Source organism: Octodon degus, unplaced genomic scaffold, assembly GCF_000260255.1.
Source record: "Octodon degus isolate 3935 unplaced genomic scaffold, OctDeg1.0 scaffold00036, whole genome shotgun sequence".
Classification (NCBI taxonomy): domain Eukaryota; kingdom Metazoa; phylum Chordata; class Mammalia; order Rodentia; family Octodontidae; genus Octodon; species Octodon degus.
In genome coordinates, this window is record NW_004524612.1 from 1,205,242 (window position 1) to 1,228,963 (window position 23,722).

The window sequence follows — 23,722 nt, forward strand, 5'->3', positions numbered from 1 at the left end:
AAGAAATAATAATTATGTATATTCATATACTGTTGTTTATATTCACATGAATATATAATAATATAAAAGTACTATCATTATGTAACTGAGTAGAATTATTTATATATATATATATATATATGTATGTATCAACTTATTACTATAGATATAATTTGTCTCAGATTTGGGAATGAAGGTAATTTCATTAGGACCTAAATATTTCATTTGATAGCCTTTACCTATATACTGAAAAGATCCCTTGTTATTTAACCAATCAATAAACTACAAAAAGAATTGTTTAATTTTTTTTTTTCCTGGAACCAGGAATTGAACTTAGGCCCTTGTGCTTGCCAGGGAAGCTCTTACTCCACTGAGCCATCTCCCTGGCCCGTATTATTTAAATTTAGTCATGTGATTTTGTTGCTTTTATTATCTTTCCCCTTCTTACTCTAACTTTCATTTCTTTTTTCTTTTATGCTTCATTTTATTTATTTATTTATTTATTGTGGTACTGGGGATTGAATTAAACCAGGCAAGCGCTTATTCTTCTGAGCTATCTCCCTGGCCCTCATTTCTTCTTTCATTCCTCCTTACCACCCTTTCTTTTCTCTTCCTCTTTTAGCTTTAGTTTTTTGACTTTGGAGTTTTCTCACGTAAAGAATTTAGGGTAGCTAGTTCTGGAACTTTAAAAATATGTTAAAGTTTGTTTTTCAACTAAGTGGAGTGATAAGAAGAAAAATGATGGTGGTGGTGGTAGTATATCTGGTACCAAGGACCCGAGCCAGGTCCTCCTAAATCTGCAAACTTTCTGACACGCATCCAATTCTCAGCCCAGGATTTATATTATTTTTGTCCTATTATATTTTGTGGCATTGGGCTAATTTCCAATTTTGTAATTAGTTATTTTTGAAAAGCAAGTTTAATAAATTGGGGAATATAATTTAAGCAATGTATACAAGAAAGATATATAAAATCAAGAATTACATTTAATATATGCGATTTGAATGTTTTAACTATGCTTTATCTGGATTGATCTTCAGAATCAAGGCAATTAGAAATGATCACTTATAATCTTGTACAGTTCTTTCATTCCAAAAAGAATTGAAACTCCATTAATACCTTAGATCTGCTAGTCTGGTGGGTAAGCATCTTAGCTATATTCATGTTCTTCATTCTTCTCTTTAAGTGACTCCCTTGGGACAACAAGATGACTGAGTCATTTGTCATGGATTCTTTGTAATGTAACATGTAAATGTTCCAAAATACTTGCGCTTTACTGCTTGTCATTGGTAGCAACATCGCTTAGCTGTGTCTCCACATTGAAGGGCGACAGTGAAAGTCTGGTTCTCTCATAGAACCAAACACTAAGCAAGAGCATCTAACACTCACATAAATAACTCGCCATCTTATGCCAGCAGCAAGCTTGGTCACTCAGGGATTCCCTGATTACTAACAGAGAAATGGAGAAGAAGTTTAATTGCTATTCAAACATGATAAGGCAGAATTTGCTGCTTATTGCTACTGTGTGTTGCTCTATGAAAAGTCTGATACTCATGGTAAGCCAATGCTTAAAAGTAAATTCAATTTTATGTTATTTCCCAATTCAATTTCACTAGCACTTTGTTATACATCCCATAGCGTAAGACAGAAGATGAGGATTGGTGAGCTCATGAAACGTATGATTTCATAGTACAGAAATAGTAACACAGCGGCTCCTTATCTGTATGCCGTGGAAATCCAAAGTGGCTGAGTTATTGAAAAACTACGAGTAAAATGTCAAGTATACATTTTTAACACAATTGAATACTTTCTATTTCATTTTACTGATCCTTCCATGAATACAACGTTGGAAAGATGTGGATCCACATGATTACTTTCTTCATAATCAATGAACAGAAAAATTCAACTTCTACATTATAAACCACATGCTAGTTGTCCCACTTCCTTTCTTTAATAATTTTCAGCTACTTTGTTAGTTAGCTCACTGGGTAGGTCTGCTCAACTTAATGGTCTTTAGTTGAGAAAAGATTTTGTTTCTATTGGTCCATAAAGTCCTATACAACATTTGCTATTCTGCTGTATATTAACCAAATTGCTACAACAAAAATCAAGTGTTTATCCTTTTTCAAACCCTTAGATAGTGCTACTTAGCACTTAAAATTATGAATTTTTTCTGCTACCTTTTATTAAAATTTCTGAGGGTAAAGTGGTCCAGTTGCTAGGGCTAGCAGTGCAGAACACAAAGAATTTGAAGATGCCAGCCTCACTCCTGATTCTCAACATTTTCCCATCTGGTACATCTATATGCAGTTGAGAACAAAACGTGTTTTCCAGTGATGGAAGTTCTTTTTTAGAAAGACGGTTCTCCATCATCTCACAGGCTTGGTTTCTTCATGTTTCATGAATATTTAGGTTTTCTCTCCATCCTGTGTGAAATTTGATCATTTCAGTTTTCTTAGAACTTCACGGTCTCCATGTAGGTGTTCTGTGAAAATTTTCATGTTTATAAACCTTTATGTGTGCAGTATTTTATTATAATTTTAGTTCAGTTATTGTTCACCATTCCCAATTTTATAGATTTCTGATTTTGCTTTATTTGTCAGAAAGATAGTTTTCTTTTCTTCATGACTTTCCTTATGTTCCTCATTTTACTGAAATGTCTATTTTTAAATCTTCGGTTCTTTTATTTCCATTTATTCAGCCATGAGAAAACTTAAGATGTAGTCTACGTCTGTAGGTCGGCTACAACAAACAAAAACGTTCTAGTTTAGGTGTTTCGACCCCAGTGGCACTGCATGCTGGTGGGAGACCTTGGCCTGAAAGACAGTTGGTCCTACTCCGGGCATGCTCACAGAAGGCTGTAAAATAGGTTGGCCAAAGGCTGTTCGCGTGGTCAGAGGGGAGCAGCTGGGCAGCCGGCCCCGGAAGCGTGAACTTGAAGCCCAGGTGCCCCAGCTCTGCAGCAGAAATCAGGAGGTTACCTCACTCCTGCGTGTACTTGCGGGTGGACCGACAGAGCACACCGTCGCAGGAGTAGTTTCCAGCAGGTGAAAATGCACAGCGGCAGGAGCATGCTTCCCTGGCCTCCATCCTTTGATATCTCTCCTGTCCAGCATCAGTCGGCAGGCTCACGTGGACACTTCGCGTCTGAAACGTGGCTGATCCACGAGAGATGTGCTGGAAAGTGAAGATGAAGATGCATTCCATTCTGCAAGGCAGGGGGAGGAGAGGAAATAGAGAGGGGAAAATAGCACGATTCTTAAATACTGACATTATAAAAATAAAATATATTGAGTATAAGCAGTACTGTATATTGTGTATAAAATGAATGCATTTTTAAATTAATTTTGCCTGTCTTCTTTTTGCTTTTTGAGATATAAATACTAGAAGATTTAAACTTGCATAGGCCACAGTAATATTTTACTAGAATACTGATATTCTATTTTGATATTTGGAAATCACAAGGGTGTATCTCTTGACCAAATCAATTTCGCAATTAAAATTTCATTTATAAGGAACTTACGTAAAAGTATGTTTTGGCTTTCTAGTGTCTGTCATTCAGAATGCCCACATTAATTGAAAGCTGAAATGGATACTGAGCAAATTAAACCTCTGTAACTTCCTATAACAACAGTAAATACTTTTTTAGGGGAAAAAAAAGACAGTATTTTACAAAGTTGTTCTGTTTTATTTTCTTTTGGCATCAAGCTGGTATCCACCCTTGAGCTGCATCCCAATCCAAATCTCATCAGGTTTAAATATTTTTCTCATTTTGATGATTTCTGGTCATATATTTTTACTGTAATTTTATCCTGTTTTACCAAAATCACTCAATAATTTTATTTTAGTTGCCTGGTTTTTATTTTCCCAACTTCCAAATGCCTGAACTATAAAATTTGCTTCATGTATTCCAATATTAATTTTTAAAAAATCATGGGGCTGGAGATATAGCTCAGCGGTCTAAACACTTGTCTGGCAAGTTCAAGGAGCCAGGTTCAATCCCTGATGACACAGGCCTTGCTGACCTGGAACCGCCGGCCACCAAGACTGGGCGCCATGGCGCCCACCTGTAATCCCAGAGCTGGGGAGGCTGAGACAGGAGGATCACTACTGAGTCCGAGTTGCATAGTGAGACCCTGTGCCAAATAAATAAAGATATTTTTTAAAAGATTTAAAAAATTTTATGTTGTGATCAAAAGGAGGTGGTGTTGCACATGTTTTCCATTTGGAATGTGTTAAGGCTGTCTTTGTACCAAAATATTACTAGCTGCTCCAAAAGCCTTATAAGCATGGGAAAGAAACAGGATTCCTTTGCTATAGGGGCCTGCCCATTAGCTCTGTTGTTTAAGTGACTGCTTCAACATAGCAATCAGGATGCTGTGGTTCGATCCCCAGATCCTCAAGCCTTACCAGACCTGCCCTGAAGGCATCCTGAGCCAGCCAAAAAGAAAAAAACAAAAAACCTCCTTTGTTGTAGCAGAAGAAATTTAATATTTATGTATTAATGTCTTTATTTTTGTCGAACTGCCACTGATTGTGCTTACTGTCTTGTCTTTGTTGTATTTGTTTTACTTTGCCCTGCTTTTAACATGGTAGATATTTCAAAGATGGGAAAATAAAAAGTGATGCACCTTTGATAAAAATAACTTACAATTTTTTTTTAACTTACAATTAGAAGACAAAGTAAGACATTAAGTTTGCAAAATACAGCCAGGTATGTAGTAAATGTAAAAAAGTTAAGGATAAAAGCCACTAAGTTCAGCATAAGGGAACACTTTGTTTATGCAGATTAGAAAGAGATCATATAACACATTTTACATGATTCTTAAAATATAAGTAGAAATTGACATAATAAATTGAGAAAGAGAGTTATACCCACTGGAGTAAATAAACTCACAACAGGCTGTGTGACAGTAGTTTCCTGGAATATGAGTTATATGTTGGCAAAAAGAGTGTAGTAAACAATTTTTCTTTTACTTATTAGACATTTGCATTATTTCTTCTTATGATCTCACTTAATAATCCTTGACTTGTTTTCAAATTAACTTTTTAAAAATTCTTTTTAAGGATTTTTTAAGCAATCATTTCAAGTAGCCTCAACTTTGTTATTTTTAAAAATTTGTGCAAGATATATATATATATACATATATATATATGTATATATAATATATATACACACATACATATATATTTTTTTCTTTTCTTTTCTGAACCGGAGATTGAACTCAGACTCTTGCACTTGCCAAGCAAGCTTTTAGTCTACTAAGCTAGCTCCCTAGCACCTGCAATATATTTCTAAATACAACAATTTTTATTTCATAATCTCAAGTTAACTATTCTTTATTTATTTATTTATTTCCTAGCACCTGCAATATATTTCTAAATACAACAATTTTTATTTCATAATCTCAAGTTAACTATTCTTTATTTATTTATTTATTTATTTATTTATTTATTTATTGGTAGAACCAGGGCTTGAACTCAGGCCCTTGCGCTTGCCAGGGAAGCGTTTATTCCACTAAGCCATCTCCCCAGCCCTACTCTATTTTTTGAACATATTTTACTTAAAAACATGTTCATATATCAAGATCAGATAATAGTGCACTTTATGTATGTTCTATGTTTTTGCCATTTTAATAAACTTGGAAATCAATTTTCCTGATAACTATTTTAATGAGTATTACTTCTTTCACTACAGTTTGGAATTACATAGCCTATTTTTTTTAAAGAATAGTAATTTTTATTTATATAAAACTCTCTATACTTTAAGACATTTTGTAAATCTTTCACCATTCTCATTGGTCTGCCATTTCAGAATTACATGATTATTGACACAAATTATTTTTTAATTCATTTTATTGAGAAACAAATATCAATGAGACACTTTCCAAGCTGATTAATAGGACATTTTCAATAATTAATACATTATACATTGTTATCTTCTCAGCAGTCGTCCACAGCACAAGAAGCAGCCAGGACATCCTGTCCAAACACTACTACTACAAATCCTTCCTCTCATTGAACCAAGCGAAAGCAGCCATACATCTATCCTAACTATTCTGTATATACAGATACAAAATGGTCCTTCCTCTGTATCCTCCCTCTCCAGTTCAGTCCTGTCAGAGGCAGGTATTCTATTAGCATCTAAATACTATAGGTGCTTGAATTCAGCAAAACAATCCAACACAGTCCAGTAGTCCACATAGTAGTGGGTTGTCCGCAGAAGTTGTTGACTAGAGCCTTTTACAGCTTAGCATATTAATATGACTTTACTTCGTATACCTCATTTTTATACTTTTCTGCTGGATGGTTAAGACCAAGAAAAAGCAAGACCTATATAACAAGAAATGCAACTTTTGTATCTGATAAGGCCAGTCAAGACCCCTCAGGATTTATCCTGTAACCCTGTACTGCACTTTGTAGATCCTTTGTCAGTGTCAGCCATGGGGATGAGTCACGGCCAGTGCTTGGTGTATTTTAAAGTAACATATTCTGTCGCATCTATATTGTTCTAACTTTGTGGCTCTATGCTGAATAAATTTAATATAGCATATGTTACATAATACGGAATGCACATTTTACTAAGTAAATAATTATTTGTTAGTACTATTATCTTGTTGGTCTTCTTATTAAAAGTGCTCCTAACTATTTTTAAGGAATTTTTAAAAATATAAGCAAATAAAACTTTCATGATGAATTTTTTTGAAATATTTATGTATTATGTAATCCAGGAGATCTGTTAGTTTTAGAGAGGCCCTATTGATTCTTAACCCTGAATTTAATATAAAATTACATTCTGTGACATAATGAAATCACAGCTCTATGCTATAAATTAGGAAGTAGTTGTCAAATCTGCTCTCTTTTCAGAAAAGTACCTCTTATATTCATTTAAGTAATTTTATTGTCTCTTCATAAAGTTTTGCAATTTTTGTTTATGGATAGTGAAATTTCATCGTTAAAGTTATTGGTAGATTTTTTTGAAAATAAGTTGGACATTTTCTGACAGAATTGCTGGCAGTTATTCAGTATATAAACATTTTAGTTTGTTTCTTGCTGTCTTCAGTGTGTGTCACTGGTTCACAGCAGGTGAGTCTGCATAGCAAGGGAGCTATCAAGGCAAGCTTCAGCTTTGTTAAAATATTGACAATCAAAGACTTTTTTACTACAGCTCATTTTTTATGTGACTAATAACACTCCATAAACTTTTACTTAATACAAGATGATTTTTGTCTTCCTTCAGTCAGTACTCATTGAGGATAATGAGTTTTGTTTACTTAAAAAAATATTCACGAGGCTAAATTTGCATTGTAATTTAATTAATTAGAGACTAATTTTTCTTCAGTAGAGAGTAGAAGAAGCAGCAAAGAAAATATTGGGCAAAAGTAGTTTGTGCCTCTCCCTGGGGTCCAAGTATATATTCTAGAATACTCTATCTTAGATATCCCAGAGAAAGAAAAATAATTCTCTTACTTTACTAGATATATTACCAAAAGATGGGAGAAAAAAAAATAAACATTTTAGTTTGTTTTTTGCTGTCTTCAGTGTGTATCCCTGGATCACAGCAGGTGAGTCTGCATAGCAAGGGAGCTATTAAGGCAAGCTTCAGCTTTGTGAAAACATTGACAGTGAAATAATGTTACAGCAGTGAAGTTTCTTGAATGAATGATGTCATCAATACCTTTGTTATAAGTTAAATACCCCTTTGCACACATACACATCAAACTTCAGTTGTCTTGGTTTCTGCATATCAAGACAGTTGTCATTTAAGGTATTAGCATCCATCAGTAAAATATATGTCAATTAAACTTGAATATTTGCATACATTCTCTGTAGGTGTCAGCATTGCTTTATAATAGTTTTATGCATAGAGCTGTGATTTCATTATGTCACAGAATGTAATTTTATATTAAATTCAGGGTTAAGAATCAATAGGGCCTCTCTAAAACTGACACATCTCCTGGATTAGTCTTTATTATTTGATAAGAAATTGTTACTGAATGATTAATTTCAATTTGGAAGTATATGGATATTTGTTTCTTCTTTAGGCATGAATTTGTATCATCAAATTTTTGCATGTCATTCTCCAGATTTAAAATTATGATGCTTTGTAAATGTATACGGTGACATTCCTATAAAGTTGGCATACTCAGAAATGACCTTATGTTATTTGTTGCTGGGAAAACAGTTAATATTACTCGGCAGTGATTTAGCCTGGTGACTACAGCATCACTGTGTACATAGGTCAAGCAAATTGTTTCCATACTTTTTATTGGTGAGAGCTGATAGAATTTCATGTAAGTCATGCTTTTTAAAAAGAAGAAATGTATATGAAAATATGCTCACATTAGAAAGATATCCAAGAACAATATCCTGATTTGGAGATTGAGATAAGTAAAATCCTGAAGGGGTAGAATCTGATTTAATCGATGTTGTGCGTCTGAGCTTGCACCTGCTGGAGCCCGACTTCAGGGAGACTGTGTGATGAGGTGTGTAGTCAGGGCCTGCGTGGCTCCCATTTTCTTCAGCACAGTGGGAAACAGGAACGTGTTGGAATTTCTATGGAGACCTAATGCCTACAAGAGACGCAAATCACAAAACTGATATTACACGCGTTTGTCATGGTAAATAAGTTCATGTTAAGAATTGTAAATAACTGCTACAATTAAAAATGTTACAGAGGAAAATCAAGGTCTTAGAAAGCACACAGCCAGGTGTAGCTATTCACTGTGGAAGCCAATTCAACTTAAAACAAAAGGACATAATAAGCCTCTCCGTTCACTTGATAATTTAAATGGCTCTCTAGTAACTAACAAATGTGGTAGCTTTTTTTAATCTATAGTGGTGTGATAAAATGTTTGTAAAGACTATTTTTTTCATCAGCGATTGATGCCAACATAATTTTATATCTATTTTGCAGCTCATTTTTAGGTAGCCACATTTTGGAACATCTGAAGCAGGTAGTTCAGGTGTGAAAAAATCAAGAGCAGTTTCTCTTTAAATAGCGCACAACATATGGGATCTCACATAGCTCACTGGCAGAGATGGTTTGAAAATAAAAAAGTAAATAAAAATTTACTCCACATTTCCCTAAGAAACGTATCTTTATGTGCCAACTATGGCAATTTTCTCATGTAAAAGTAAAGTCAAAATGTGGCATATTAAAATGTATTAGAGAATGCCAGCATGCACAACTGATGGCCAACATAAAGATATTAAGAGGAGAATTGTGGAAAGGGTGCACCCTTTACTAGTCGAAAATCCACAACAAAAATTTATTTTTAACTCTTATTTTCTTTCTAATTGACAATAGGTGAGTGCATGTCTATGAAGTACAAGGTGTCGTTTCAATATGCACATACCCATACTCAGGCTAATTTACGTATCAGTCACCTAAATGTTCAGCATTCCTTTGAGGAGAAAACCTTCAAACTCCTCTCTTGCAGCCATTTTGAAATGTACAATGTGTCAACATTAATTCTTGTCACTCTGCTCTGTGGAAGGACACCAGTGCGTATCCTTCCTACTCACTGCGACTTCATTCCTGTTGTCTAGCTGCTGTCTTTGTACCCGCCACACATCCAGGAGCCTCTGGAAACCACCATTCTACCTTCCAATTCTGTGCGTTAGACGTTTTCAGATCTCACAAGTCAGTGAAATCACAATGCACCAAATTTGCTTTTCCAGTATTCCCTTAAACATAGTTTATTTTTGGTATAGTCAGTGAGAGCCGTCCTTTGATACATAAAGACTTAAAAGGTCAAGAAGATATGCTCCTACAAATTAATGGTCAGATGATAGCGAAGTGGTTGTGGTGATTTGAATCACTGACATACAAGCATAGAAGGTCAGAACTGAAAGGGACTTATCGATCGTCTAATCCACGTCTTCTACGTTCCTGATGACTTCCATTTTCTTCTCTCCAGTTTACGAAACCTATAGATGGGTTACGAGCTCCCAATATCTAAATAGCATTAGGATACTCCTGCAAACAACGAGGTCAGCTCGGTTAGCTAATTAATTCAGTGAAATCACAAAACAAATGTTTGCATTCAGTTGTTCTTTAGACCAAATAAGTTAACTTCGTACTATTGTATTTTTTTAAGGAATTACAACTGCTTTATATAAAAGAAGCTTGAAAAATTAAAGGTAACAATTGGAAGAATAACTAAATTTAACCGAATCCTTTGTGCTTATGTCTATAATTTAATTTTACTTCAAGCAAAATAATAATAATAATTTTTACTAAAGAATTTCTCAATAGTTTTTGTACCAGAAATCAAACTGAAGACTCGGCACTTGCCAAGCAGGCACTGTGCCGCTGAGCTATATCCCCAGCACTAAGAGTGTCTCGATATTATTAATTGATAATTCTATTCTCTAGACTAGTTAATTATCAACACCTTTCCCCAAAAAAGAAACATAATGAAATTTCTTTATCAGAAAATACATATATATATATATATACATATATATTTGGATTATAATTACTGTATACATATATATGTGATTAGAATTTCTACAATGCTCAGCAGGTCTGTAAAACTACACCTTAGGCACATCCCACTGGAAGACCTATATTTCTACCAATATTTCATGTATGCTCACGCATGTGATGCCATTTGTGACATTGAAGCATTGTTATTGAAACTTGGGTAAAACTCAATCATTTTTGGCTCCTAGTAACAAATTTCAATGCTGATCAAACTCACCTATTGAATGATTTGATTTTAGTTTATGTCATTAATAAATAGAAGCAATTGTTATGATACAGCATGCATAGTAGAGCATAGGCTACAGTAATAAAATCACTTCGTAAATACCTTCATAAATATACTCTGCGGGTGGCAACGTATCCTTGTTTCTCGTTTTGTTTCCTCTTATTTCTGTCACTTTGAAATACTAGCACGCTTGTCACTTTTTAAAGTAACCGTTTAGGTGATCTTTCATATGAGTGCTGTAGAACTAATATAATCAAGAAATGCTGCAGTATTTACAGTCCTATCAAGCAAAAAGATAAATCATGAAAGAGGCTTTGCTTAGAATTTATTGTGTGCCTCTGATGTTGCTGCCATAATTTAAAATTAAATCCCTCTCATCTCTGGGTAAATACTTCAAATTCTTCTTAGTTGTGAAGTTATTGAGGGACAACGTGTATTTGTTCCACAAAGGCTTCAGTTTCACCATAGGTGTGGTTACGGTTGATTGCAAGGTCAATGTTCCTAATAATCTTTATCTTCCTTTTTCTCTGAGAAGTTCCAACTCTTTTCCCAAAATCAGTGTGCTGTGGGTTCTGACCTTCCTTCATTACCATAGACACAGAGCGGCTCTGCTTTCTTTTTTCTCCCTGATTGTAAAAGAACATCTGAGGGAGTTCTGGGTTGAAAGAGCAGGGCTGGGTAGATGGCTCAGTAGAATAAGTGTTTCCCTGACAAGCTCAAGGGCCTGAATTCAATTCCCGGTTCCAAAAAAAAAAATCTCTGAGTTGAAAGAGTTTTCAAACCCTGGCCATCATCTTCGACACTAAACTTGGCAGAATGCACAATAAAAAAAAATAGTTCATTTACATCAACCTCTCTGTCAGGAAGACTTAAAAAAATAATCATTTATTAATTTTATAATCTTGAATTATAATCACTTCGTGTTTGGAGATGATCAATGTTGATAGTAAAAAATAATTCATAAACTCATATGTAATTACACATTTTATCAACAATATAATGAAAAAATGACACTTCTATTCCTGCTGGTTGTTGTCTGATTGCTGATCGCTGTAATAATAATTTGTTAACTGAGCCCTAGAAATGAGGTGTTGTGTCTTCTCATGTAATTTTGTTGTGCATATTAGCAGTCACAGAGGTCTGTGCATGGAAGGTTGTCACTGAAAAAGTCCTTCTCTCAAGGGCCGTCCAAATACCCTGTCCCCTTATGGCCAGAATTTCCCTGGATCACCACAGGCTTGTAGTGGCTACCATTGTGAAGGATGTGCGTGTGTGTGTGTGTGTGTGTGTGTGGCTTGCTGTGTATGTGTGTGTGGTTGTATGCTAACAAAAAGAAAAAACATGAAATGAAAAATTGCATACATCACACACGTTTATGCCAGTACCACAGCCATTCACAAGGCAAGAGATGATTTAAAGGGCAATGATCAAGATTATATATATTATAGATAGTAATCAAGATTATATGTACTGACTCCCTAAAACAACTAGAATTATTATGCATCATAAACCAATAAACATTATAACATTTATGAGAGGAAGGATTCAGATTAAAAAAATTTTAAGAGAAATAGCAATTTCCCTTCCAAACTGGAAGAGACAACATTTTATGACAGAAAATTAATACAGTTAATATACAACAATATTCTTGGAATAATATATCCTGAGATAAGAAAAGGAAATGATATGTACTTTCTCATATTGTTTAAAAAATTAACAATGAGACTTTTCATTTGACTGGTGCCATATTAATCTAGCACAAGACTAAATTCAAGGTCTCTGCAATTCTTTAGAATTCCATTGAGAAACTTGAAATACTGATTTGTATGATGAATTCTATTTTACAAACAAAACAATAACTTTGAAAACTATTATAATCAAGTCATACGTGAGTGAACATTTGAGTAAGGAAAATTAGGAATGATCTGAGGAGATAAACCCATAGGGCTTCACATATCAAAGAAATAATGCTGGTATTCGCTAAGTGCAGAGAAGAGAAATGATAAGGTTGGAAACAAAATTATGTCATTAGATTATATGTGACATTGCTTTCATTTCTCAGCCCAGAAATTATGGTATCACACAAATGACTTGACTTCTTGGAAACGTGTTTGTTTTTTATGAATGTTCCCCAACATTAGGCTGTGACATTCTCAGTATTCTTCAACTCTGATTAAATTGTTTCCATTTTAAACTGTGTTATGAAAATTAATATCAAATTAATCTGACTAAGCATCAGATTAGGTAAAATTGAGAGGAGATTATTACTATTATGTGTTGTCTAAGGGATCATCGAGTAGGAGCTAGAGAGTGAAACAATCTTAATGACTTCATTAAAATAATAATTCTTATTTGTTAAGGTATTTAGCTGACTAACAGGAAATATCAATTCATCTTCACAATTTAGGAAAGCTTTTTAAGCTCATTGGGCTTTTTATCCATCCAAACTGACTAGTTGTCACACCAAGGGCTGGAAACCAGACACTGCTTAGCTCAGGATATGAGACAGACCACGCAAGTGAGAAGGAGGCCACTTAAGCTTGACTACAGAAAAAGATAAATTCATTATAAATATAAATACAAGCATGTATTTTTTTGAGTTTCAGCATAACAGAAATACACTAAAGTGATGTGTAAAGAAACAGAAAAATTTAGAAATTGATTGAAAAATTAGGATTTTTTTGAGACAGGGTCTCAATGTGCAGTTCAGGCTGACCCTGAACTCATTTATGCAGCCTAGACTGCCTTCGAATTTGTGGTGATCTCCTGCCCTCAGCCTCCAGAGTGTTGGAATTATAGGAATGTGCCACCATGCATGTCTGAAAAACTGGGATTTCTTTTTTTAAAAAAGAGCACAGGTTACAAGTTGAAAATTTTATGGTGAAAACCTTCTCTCAAAAGAGATATCACTAATTAGGACTTTTGAGTGAGTATTACTTTATTTTTGTTTGTTTATTGAACTTTTCAATGCCCCCTTATGGAACCACTGTCAGAGGGAAAGTGTACAGTGCTATGTGTTGATTGGGCAGTCAATGAATATTAATTGCTGAGAATTAATTTACTATATGATTTTAATGCTTCTATGATCTATATAACTTATAGGAATACTAAGAAGCCTAACTTTTTAAATTAATATTATTTAATAGAATATATAAATTTATGTATATCTGTATGTGACAAATTCCTTTTTGAGGAATACTAGGAAGCCTAACTTTTCTGTCCAAGTAAGAAAGCAGACACTTTTGCACGTCATCTACAAAACATAGACTCACGTGGCTAGTCACCCCTACAGTTTCGAAAGCCAGTGTACTCACAAGCATGTGTGTGTGAATTAGAAAGAGAAGGCTACTGTTAAAAGAAGTCCTGTGGTTCACATGCAAAAGCCAGCCAGTTATTCTTCAGGCAGTTCTCAATAGTACTTCTCGGGGCTGGAGAGATGGCTCAGTGGTCTAAAGCACCTGCTTAGCAAAGCATCCGGGACCACGGTTCAATCCCCCAGCACCACATGCCAGCCAGCCTTGCCCCCTGGTGGGCTGAGCTGGCCACACACCTCTCTCTCTCTCTCTCTCTCTCTTAAAAAAAAAAAAAATAGTACTTCTCTATTCCCCTAAAGTTTTCAAGAGGATATTTTTGTTCTGAGATCAATGATAACATTTTGATCCAAGAAAAACTAACAACAAAACAGCATCCAAAAAACAAAAGTGCATCCTTTAAAAAAATGTTTTGCAAGGCATATTGAATTCATTTCTTTCTTTCTACAAGTCTTCAAAACCTACAAATGATTCACTCTAGTGCACATTTGGTTCTAGACAACTTGAAAATATTGAATTGATTCTATGAATACAGAGCACAGTAACTAACTGTTCATGAAAAACACCCAGGTCAGGCAAGAGAAAGAACAAGCGAGAAGGGTTATGGAGTTTAACACTTGACAAATCTTAAATAGCAGCAATATATGCTTGCTGCCAGCTTAACCCACAAAAACATTTTTTTTAAATAATTGGATTTCATCTCCTATTGTTGAGGACCAAGTAGTCTTACATTAAAAAAAGTGGCCTTAGTCCAGATGTGTCGGGAGGCCTAACATCCAGATGTGGGTGAAGACGGCACCACAGAGGACAGTATCCTGCTTCCACTGCAAAGGAAGAAACAGTAAGGATGCTGAAAGTATTTCACAGCTTAGGATCTATAGCTAAATATCAGCTTTTATCAAATGGCAAGTGGAATTTCTTTAAACTCATGATCTCAATTTGTTACTGCCTCATTAAAGATTTTTACTCTGACCTAGACTTGTGATACTTGTTTGTGTTATTTCACATGATGATTTGTCAATGATCACCTTATAATATTGCTTAAGAATAATTAAATTGTTCCAAAAACTTTTCATTAGAATAAAAATCTGTTAGGAGGTAATGGCAGTAATTCATGCACAATTTATTTTATTCATCAATAACAGATTTTTTTTGCATAAGTACAACACATTTTATTTTAAATTGAAAGAACTTAAAAGTTGACTTTTAAAAAGCCCAGTTCTTCATTTCAGGTTTACTCATTGTTTTTGCAAACAGCAAAGAGTAAACAGTTTATATAGTTATGTGTTATTTAATAGAATATATAAAAATTTATGTATATATGTATGTGACAAAGTTTTATAAATATGTAAATCAGGATTTCCCCAAAGACGTATTGAACTAAAATTATGATAGGAGGGAGACTTTGGGGTTCCTAACAGTCCCTAAATTTGAATAACGTTTGGAATATATTTCTTAACTTGATTACGCTTAAATTCTATAACTCAGGGTAATGGGTAAGAAAGCAGAGAATAAAAGATGGTAACAAAAACTTACATTTCCTAGACTTTTACATGTAGATATTCTTGTCATGTTACTTAAGATTTTAGATATTAAAATCTAAGTTAAATTTTACAGCCATGAAATAACGACTGATAAGAATGAATCAGTCACAAAAGATTTCTCATGAAAGACCAGAGAGCTTCACTGTCGACAGTATAGTCTTTACACACAGTGGGATACTACCGTGCTGTAAGGAAGGGTACACTCGAGCCATTTGTAGGAAAATAGATGCACTGTGAGACCATAATGTTACATAAAATAAATCAAACACACAAGCTTAAATATTATGCTTCTCATGTATGAGAAACCCAACATATATAAATGTTTTGAGCAATATAAAAGGTAGATAATGGTAAACAAAGAGATAGATCATTTGTAAAATGAAGGGGAGCAAGACACGGTGTGAGGGAAGGAAAGAGGAGATAAAATACAAGAATTAAGATGTGCTCTGTACACGTGCCAACTCCCCGCAAGGACTGTAATCATATACTGCAAAGATGTGCTAATAAAAATGGAAATTAAAAGGTAAAAAATTAATATTCACTTTTCTCAAATTAGTCAAAAAATTGAAGGAGAGGCAAAGTTCCTCCAAACTTTTTCCACAAAAGCAGCAATACCCTTATATGCAAACCAGATAATGGCTCAACAACAACAATAAATACTGGCCAATAATTCTAAAGAACCCAGATGATACAAAAATTCTCATCAACATATTGGAAAGCACAATTTGGTGGAAACCATACCAAAGTTTCAAGGACAGCACTATATATGCAAGTCAAAGAATGTTACACTAACAGAATAAAGGGCAGAAAATATATGACAATTTTAATGAGTTTCAGACAACATTTAGTAAAATTTAGTGACTTTTTCATGGTAAAAGCTCTGTACAAATTAAGTATAGATGAAGTATACATGGACAAAAAAATGGGCCTTATTTTAAAAAGCCTACAGCTAATATCAAACTGAATGGGGAAAATCTGAAGGCTAAGATCTGAAACAATGCATAGAAGGATTTCTGCTTATACTACTTTCATTTCACACAGTACGAGGAGTCCTTACCAGTGCAATCAGGCAAGAGAGAGAAATAGATGACGTCTGAACTGAAAACAAAGAAGCCAAGTTGTCATTTTTGGCACATGATATCATATTTATGTGTAGAAATCCTCAAAGATGCCACAAAAAACTATTAGATTAACAGCTTAATTCAACAAATTTTCAGGATACAAAAATAAAAATAAATAAATCAGTCACATGTCTGTAGACAATGGTAAATTATCTGAAAACAAATCAAGAAACTAATACCACTTATAGCAGTTATGAAAACAACAAAATATCTGGGAATAAAGTTAACCATGAAAGTGAAAGATCTCTAGGCTAAACTATCTATCTACATTAATGATAGAAATTAAAGAGGACACACAAAAAATGAAAATATATCTCATGTTAATGAATTAGAAGAATAGATATTGTTAAAATTTTCCTACCACCAGAAGTAACCCAGACATGTGATGCAATCCCTGTAAAAAATACTAGCACCATTCTTCACAGAAATAGAAAAGAGGATCCTAAAGTCATATAGACTCACATACACACAGAACTCCCAACTGCCAAAGCAATCTTCAACAAACAGCACAAAAGGAGAAGCAGTATACTCGCTGACTCATAATATCCTATAACGTTATATAGTAGGGCATAAACATGGGGAAAAAGAAGTAACTTACAGGTTCAGCTAATTGAATTTTGGCAAAGGTGCTAAGAACACACATAGGGAAAGGACCATCTTTTCACGAACTAGTATTAGGAAAACTAGGTGTTCAAATGCAGAGAAATAAAGCAGGGTCCTAATCTCTCACCATATAAAAAACTGAGCTCAAATGCATTAAGCAGTTAAAGGTAGGACCTAAAACTCTGAATATACTAGAAGAGAACATAGAAGTAATTCTTCAGGACATTGGACTGGCAAAGATTTGCCCAAACACAGGAAACAAAATAAATAAAGAATGACAGCTAAATGGAATTGCATCAAGATAAAATTTACACAGCCAAAAAACAAAAAGTCAAGAGAATAAAAAGGCAAACTATGAGTAGGAGAAAATGTTTTAAAGCTCTACACCTTATAAAGGATTAATATCCAGAATCTATAATAAAATCAAACAACCCAATAGTAAAAATCCAAGTAATCTGATTTTTAAAAGAGCAATGGATCTAAGTATATATAATAGATATTTCTTAAACAAAAACATGCAAATGATAGGTATATGGGAAAATGTTCAGCATCACTGTCAGAGAAATACAACTCAAAATTGTGATGAGCTATAACCTCACTCTGTTAAGAATAGATACTCTCAAAAAGACAACAGATCAGTATTAGGTGAGACTATCAACTATGGAGAGCCTTTTACAATATTGTTGTTCTCTTTTAATGTAGGTTAGTTTAGCCATTACAGAAAATGGTATTATTTCCTCAACAAATTCAAGGGCTAGAAATGTAGTTCAGTGGTAAAGCACTTGCACAACTTGCACGAGAACCCCAAGTTCCACTCCAATACCACAAGTAAAAAAGAAAAAGCAAACTTAAACTCCCACATGATCCACTAGTTTTACTCTTCTGTATATACCTGAAGGAAATCAGTATACCAAGAGACATCTATACGTGAATGTTTGTTCCAACACTATTCAAAATGACTACAAAATAAAATCTAAGTGTTCACTAAGGATAAAGGAAATATGGTATATAAACACAGTGGAATACTAACCAGCTAAGAGAACATAAAATGCCATCATTTTTTGGCAACATGTAGAGAAACAGAAGATGTTATGTTAAATGAAATGAACAAGGCTCATAAAAACAAATTTTGTGAGATCTAATAAACATAAAATCCAAACCATTTGATTACATACAAGCTGATAGTAAAGGTGGTTCCCAGGGGCTGGGGATGAACTGGGTAGAGGTCTGGTCAATGGGAACCAAATTAAAGCTCAGAGAAATTCATTCTGTTGTGCTACTGCATGATAGGGCAATGACAGACTATGAAAATGTATATTTTTGAAAAACTGAAAGACAGGATTTCAAATGTTCTCATTAAAAATAGTGTTTCAGTATGTGCTCATCCTATATGCTTAGACATTTCTTTCTCAGCCTAACTTAAGCATTATGTAATATGTAATGTATGAAGACATCACATAGAACCCCATACCTAGGTACAATCATTATGTGTCAATTTTTAAATGTCATAATCAGGTCCTTCTCTTTTTGCTCTATTGTTATTTTAAAAGAGTATTTTTCACTTCATAAGCAAGTCCTATAGAATTTTTGATATTCCATAAACCTAAAATTGACTTTCCAGAGACAAAAGCATTTTGCATACTGGTAAGAAAAATCAAGAAGTGTAAATCTGAGATCTTTGCTTTCAAAAGAAAACAGTTTCATGAACCTGCAGTTCCACATGATCATGTTTGAGAAGCTCTAGGATGGTCCAATCACTACACTATTGTGTCAGAAGTCTCCACATGTATTTTATTATTTTCCCTATTGATACATTGTTTCCATTTCAAACTTTTATGCTCAAGACTATGTTGAACTCTTGCACGCCACCTTCTTTGCCATTCCCAGCACCTTAATTCAGTGTCTTGGGACATTCATATCTGTAGTTGCTTATGTATCTGCTTGCCTAAGACATCGTCCCCCAAGAATATATCTTATCTTTTATTCTAAGTCAAAATATTGTTCCACTAAATTCCTGAATTTAGGTGTGATATTGCTAATATTTCTTTTGTAAGACAGGTTTCACTTTATAAGATACAAAACTTTATGTTCTTTGACAAGACATGTACTTTTTCCAACTTAGGAGTAAACATACTAAAACATCCAGACTATGGTGTCTGTCAAAGAGACAGCGAGCTATGCTCCTGTCCACTGTAAATCCTGGGTAGGATTTCCCTCACTGTTGTAAATATTTCAGAGATCCTGGGAGCTCCGAGTCAGATGGGGCTGATGATCAGTTTTACCAGGTTAGAAAAAGTACACAACTACCCCCTTGTCCTCATCATGGAGCTAATCCTAACATTTTCATTCTAATAATAGCAATAAAGCCAACTACCATTTTAAAGTGTATGCTTAGTCCCATTTAATCTACACAATAGCACCATGAGGCAGGTACTAAAGTTTCTGATTTTTCTAGATAAGAAAGCTCAGATTTATAGAGGTTCAGCCCTAGTCATGTAGCTATAAGCTTCTGCGCTACAAACTAATACTGCTCATTGTAAAAACTACACCCTTTACCAGAATTTATACAGCTGAACAACAAAGGTTTTAAATTAACCCAGAATCCAAAATTATTATAAAACAAGTAACTGAGTAAGGAGATTCCATGCGCATTATGTCTAAGTATAATTCAAAGTAGAGCCTTTAGAGAGGAAGATGGAAGAAATTACCATTTGTAATGAAGCTGTTATCAGAATGACCATCTTAAGCACCATTTGATGATGTCTCTTCTGTCTATCTCTGTCTCTTTGTTTCTCTCTCTCTCTCTCTCTCTCTCTCTCTCTGTGTGTGTGTGTTTAGCATTTTGGCTTTGATCCATCCTAGGCTGCCAATAGAGACCTGGCAGGAAAATGCACTCCATTAATTAGAGCGCAGAGTCAAACATAGTTTTATTCATAGGCCCAGACACAAGTCAGAAAACAGATATGATATCTTTCATGCTACACAAATAGGACTCACAGAAGTTAAAATCTTTTAGACATTTTAAAATTTGTTGAGAAATGGTCCCAAAAGTATCTGTATATGAATTAAAGTGCTACACAAATGATGTTTGTATAAAATAAATATGCAACACAAATAAATTCTTAATTTTGAAAGAAAATGTTACAGGCAGTAACGCAAGCCCAGGGGTCTAGAGAAAGACAACCTAGTCTGCCACACACAAAGCCCCAGTCTGCCTGGAAAGAGGCCTCCAGGGTTAGTTCAGCCTTCTAACATTTATCGGCTGGAATAGGATTAGATAAGGGTCTCATAATGCTAAATGATAACTCTAACTCAAAACCTAATTTTAAATATAGCCATCAAAGTTTTCACAATCATGAAGAATCTGAATTTTATGAAATAGAGAATATCAAGCAAAGAATGTAATTCTGCGTTCTGCTCTTTCCTCCGCGCAGCAGTCTGTGTCTAATCCAGGAGGACGTAGCACTGGGTAGGAGGACTCTGAGGATTCAGGGTGCGCAGCAGAGCAGAGTCACGTCATCCAGGAGGGGATCTTTCTGCAATACTGGGTTGCTGCTCCTGGGTCACAAAAGAGAAGCGTGGTCTCTGCCAACTGATTGGTTTCACCTGAGCTGGCCTGTGGTCCTGGTTTTGCGATGAAGCAAATGGCACGTGAGGTGGGGCAGAGAGTGAAAGTAGGTATGTACGCGCTTCCAAGAGTTAGATGCATCAGGAAAAGTCAAACCGCGACTCAGAAGATACATGGTATTGTAAATTTCTTTTATTCCCTCGATAATTGTCTATTTTGGTATAGTCATGTTTTCCGTGGCTCTTGTTTCCCAACTTGGTTTGTGAAAAGTTTACTAAGTCTAAAAAGCCTTCTTTGAAAAGGCTTACTACATATAACATTAGAAAAATTCAAAAGAAAAATATATGACAGTATCTTAATATCACTTTCATGATGAATATGGTTACTGTAATTTTTATTTATATTACATGAATAAAAAGAGGACTTTTTAACATTACAGGGAGCCTTGAGCCAATGAACACAACTGGTACTATGAGTTTAGTTTCTCTTAGAGTGGGAATGAGAAACTACAAAATTGTCAATAAACTGTCTAGCATTACATGTTCTGCTACAGTAAGAAATCAGACACCCTTATGCTGTCCTGGAGAAAATCAGATTTAGAGTGAAAACAGCTCCACACAGCAAAACTGTCAGTCTCCATGAGAACGTTTATTTTTCCTTGACAGTGACAAAAATATATTCAGAGATCAACAGTATCCTTGTATGACTTTAACCCTCTGATGATCAATTTATTTTACTGAAGCTGAATTAACACAAGTAAAATATATCTCAGATAAATGCTAACAGTGTAGATTGTTTTTCTTTTGATTTCTTTGGGCAGAAGAATCAATGGGGAGAAATCAAAATTTTTCATAATACCCATTTAATAAAAAAACAGATATTCTCTTGATTCATTTTGAATACTTAATGCTCATAGCTTTATAAGAAAAAGAGCAATACTCCAAAACACACCTGTATAGGTGGAAAATATTTTATTTAGAAAGGGAACTAAGACATGCTATTGGCTTGTCATACACCTTATCTTTATTTGCCTTTTTAGCATCTGTTTATTTTTGCTCTCCTCTCTTTATTGCTTACATTCTCAGATGCCTAAGTGCAGGAACGAAGCTTTTCATCCACTGACAAAACAGCGTTGGTGCCCAATGACTTTAGCATTGTCAGAGAAGTCACCCATGGGTTTACTCAGCACAAAGGTGTTTAAATAGTTAGCACTTAATATATTGCATTTAATACAGATAAAGTTAAATGTCATTAAAAGCTGAAGAATACTGTGGCCAAATCGAGTAGGTTAACTACATTCCAAGGTTTGAGCTGTGTTTTCTACCAGACAAAAATAATAAACATCAGGGTTTATATTTTTAGCTAATGCGGTGACCAGAAATCCTATTGTGTTAGGCATTGTGCTAGGTGTCCAGATTTTATTTTATTTAATCCCCTCAACAGAAAACTGTGTTATAATCTCTGTTGTATGGTTGTATAAAGTAAGATTCTCGAAGATCACTTGCATGGGGTAACGCTGTATTCATTCCAATGGATTTCCAAAGCTCTCCCTGCCTTGTCATCATGTATCGCCCCACAGAAATGCTTGACTTTCATGTAAGATGCATGAATCAATTCAAGAGAACAAGTGGTTGGTACTGGAATGACGTTTTCTCCACTCTAAGGTGCAGCTGAATTTATGACAAAATGATTCAGAGTCTTCAGTTAAATGAAAATATTATTTTACTTTTTTCTTGATGCAAAGTCTCACTACACAGTTCAGACTCACAGTGATTCTCCTGTCTCAGCCTCCTCAACACTGAGGTTAAACTCATGTGTTACCACACCAGGTTTCTCAGTGGCACAGCTTACCTGGGTTTCCAGGGTGGGTGTGGCATGTGGTACACATGAACAGGGGACCCTGCACTTGCCAGGCAGGTACTTATACTGCTGAGCTATCTAAATGAGAATTTTAATAACACTAATTTGTTGAAAGTGTTACTGCTGCATTTTATAATATCATATGTTAACAAGTAAAACTGAAATGGTACTCTAATCCTGCTATTTTTCTTTTCACCATTGCTTGCTTCTACCATTACCTCATTGTGTGAATTAAATATTGAATTATTGTAAGATATTTTTCTTTTCTCTTTCTCCTTCTCCTCCTCTTCCTCCCTCTCCTCTGTTTCTGTGCTTCATTGTATGGACTAAATGTTAAATTCCTTTAAGAGATTTTTCATCTTTTTTCCCCTTCTCCTCCTTCACACCTGCTTTCTGTTCTGCCTCTTATTCTAAGGCAGTGTAATTACACCTATTTTTAAAAATAATTTTATGCCATCTTCTTCTAGAAATTTGCATCAAACGAATTGACATTTCATTTATAAATGACCCATCTAAATGCTTGATGATGCATACTCAAATCAAAGGCAAACTATGTTCTCACTAAAGATGATTCTGTCACTAATTGTTGAAACAGGTGCTTTTGCCTTGTAATGTGACATTCTGGATTTTCTTTTCTCTCCCAGTTTTGTTAGTGTGTATTTGTGATACCCAGTAAATGCATTCGCTGTGGAGAATTTTGCTCTGATCTTTACAATTTCTTTCTTTTTACTAGTTTCAGATTTGTATTTTCTTGCTGTTCTAAGACCTTGAGATGAATCATTAAAGGTATTTATTTGAAATCACTCTATTTGATGTGTGCATTTATAGCTATAAACTTTACTTTCAGAACTATTTACATTGTGTCCCATAAGTTTTGGTATCTTCTTCTTCTTCTTCTTCTTCTTCTTCTTCTTCTTCTTCTTCTTCTTCTTCTTCTTCTTCTTCTTCTTCTTCTTCTTCTTCTTCTCCTTCTCCTCCTCCTCCTCCTCCTCCTCCTCGTCCTTCTTCTCCTTCTTCT

The 23,722-nt window shown here is 34.6% G+C and overlaps 1 pseudogene; it reads left to right on the plus strand.

Annotated features, from left to right (window-relative positions):
* Positions 1 to 2,823: 2,823 nt before the first annotated feature.
* Positions 2,824 to 23,722, plus strand: part of LOC101565601 — an 82,970-nt pseudogene continuing 62,071 nt past the window's right edge.